This window comes from Penaeus japonicus, unplaced genomic scaffold (assembly GCF_977035675.1).
Source record: "Penaeus japonicus unplaced genomic scaffold, GWHDUDI00000001_assembly GWHDUDI00000003, whole genome shotgun sequence".
NCBI lineage: Eukaryota > Metazoa > Arthropoda > Malacostraca > Decapoda > Penaeidae > Penaeus > Penaeus japonicus.
In genome coordinates, this window is record NW_028234405.1 from 43,950,476 (window position 1) to 43,952,975 (window position 2,500).

The following is a 2,500-nucleotide window of genomic DNA, read 5'->3' on the forward strand; positions in this document are numbered from 1 at the left end:
CGTAGAACCCTCCCTCTCATTCACTTACCGCATTCCCAGTACTTCCTGTTTCTGATTATTCTATATTTGTGGTGTAATATGCATGATATTTCAAACGTTCATCTATAATTCAAAAGTAGCAAAATATATTAGAAAAAAACACAGTGAAGCATTATAGCCAGGAGCTGGAATCCGACACACACACACACACACACACACACACACACACACACACATACATACACATAAATATATGCATATGCAACACATGTATGCAACATAAACACAAACACATATAATAGTGGTAAGATAATTATATATTCTGACGAGTGATGAGGTAACTATATTTGAATTCACGCGCCTTACGATAGGTAATCCGTGTGGTAACAGTATACCCTTATGTTGGTACGCTTGTCTGGAGAGAATCACGCAGTACTGACAACTGGAATTTACGTCTGTGTCTTATGTGTATTTTTTCTGGAAAAGAATTTACATTTTAGTTTTAAATATACGTTTTCTTGACCGTAAGAAATGAGAAAGGACGCCATCGACATACTTGCCATAATGAGTGACCGGAAAAAGCCAGAAAAACGAAAAGAAATCTGAAACCGGTTCCTCGATGTCCTCAGATCACCGGGGACTATTGACTCCTGGATTTTTTTCTGTGACAAAGTTTGTCAGTGTTTTACAATACAGTGTAGTGACAGTGAGAGTGATGTGCGGGATATTTCAACAATTTGTGGCATTAAAGGAGAGATAATTCTTCATTATTTAGATAATTCAGAGCACGATTTTTATTTAAATACAACCCATATGACAGGCAACGGGGCACTGGGGCTTAGAAAACGGAGCGCTCGTTGATCGGTCACATGGCACTCTCCCCTTGCTCAAGGTCGTCAGCCCTCACCGCGCACGCTTGCAGTCATTGCATAATCTCATTCATGCGTAATGAAGACTCGTCGCTGGATTTTGCGTTTGTTTCAATAAGCCATTTCTAGCTGTTGAGGCTTTGGTAAAACGAACGCATGCCTTATGCCGAAGGGGTAGGAGGAGAGAGAGAGAGAGAGAGAGAGAGAAAAAAAAACAATTACCATAACAGCTATCGTAAAAGGGGACATGGCACCTGTCCCTCCGCCCTCTCTCACCCAGCCAGCTGCAGGCCATGTCCCCCCCCCCCATCCCTTCCCGCCCCTGACCTACCCCACGCCCCATCCACCCACCCTCTGCTTAGATCCAATTCCCCTTAGTTTGTCGGTCTCATGGTTGCGTTTCCTTTTCGCTCTAACGGGGATGGATAGCAATTACTATTTCCTTCCTAGTTTGTTTTACGTAGCGAACACTACGCTTTGTTGGGTCGTGAACAATGCACCTGTTAGTTATCGTTCTTACTCTCTATCACAATCAAAATTATATTTGCTTGAGATGTCACGTCGAACGATTGCATTTCATGATGGTTGGCAAATTTTGAAGACTCCCTAACTTTAGATATTACAAAAGGACTGTAAGATTAGAAATCATGTTTCATATCCTGCTAAACTTTTTCTTAAGGAAAGGATTAGCCTCATCTTGATTTTTTTTTTTTTTTTGCCTATGCAGACTGCATGACTAATGCTATTACAACCCTCTCTATTATCTGTTTAGGGTATTAATTAACGATAAGGGGATAACAAAAATCAAGGTATCAGTCGAAGGGTTACATATACTTGAGGATGTATCTTCAAGAAACTACATTAGTAGGACTGTAAAGCGGTGTGAATCTCGCAATATCACTGAAAAGGTCTTAATGAGATCACTTATTATGTATTAAATGTAATATCCAGCCATCATCATTATGTGTATCAGAGAGAGAAAGAAAGAGAGAAAGAGATAGATAGATAGATAAATAGAGAGAGAGAGAGAGAGAGAGAGAGAGATAATGAGAGTGAGAGTGTGAGTGTAAGAGTGAGTGTGAGAGTGAGAGTGTGAGTGTAAGAGTGAGTGTGTGTGTGTGAGAGAGAGAGAGAGAAGGAGAGAAAAGAGAAAGAAAGAAAGAAACTGAGTGAGTGAGTGAGTGTGAGAATGAGGTTCCTCTAATATGAGTCAATATTTGGTAGCGCAATTACGCAATTACCCACCAAGCCGCGCCGACCATTCAGCGCATGTTGCTCCCAAAATCTACTTACTTCAGCCCACCTTTTCTCAGAGAAAACTATTTTTCTAAGAAACCCAACGAGATTAAATTCCCTATAAACATTTATCACTGATCTTGAACTGATTCTCACCCAGTGTCGGAGAAGAGTAATTTATATAGTTTGTGTGTTGAAAATAGATAAAAAATATAGATAAGAAGCACGTGTACAAGTACGTGCACAAACGCGCACGTGTCTCAACGGGAAGAGCATGTACAATAGCTTAACAAAAAGAGTCGTTCGATTAATACCCCTTTGATGGCATAATGAAAAATAAAATTGCATTTGAAAGTACAATAGTGTATCATATGCTGCAGAATACGTATCAAATGATACTAATCAGAACTCCGTTG

The 2,500-nt window shown here is 40.0% G+C and overlaps 1 protein-coding gene across 1 annotated transcript in view; it reads left to right on the top strand.

Annotated features, from left to right (window-relative positions):
• LOC122254948 (solute carrier organic anion transporter family member 74D-like) overlaps positions 1-2,500 on the top strand; it is a 20,515-nt gene that overhangs the window by 322 nt on the left and 17,693 nt on the right. The window lies entirely within an intron of this gene.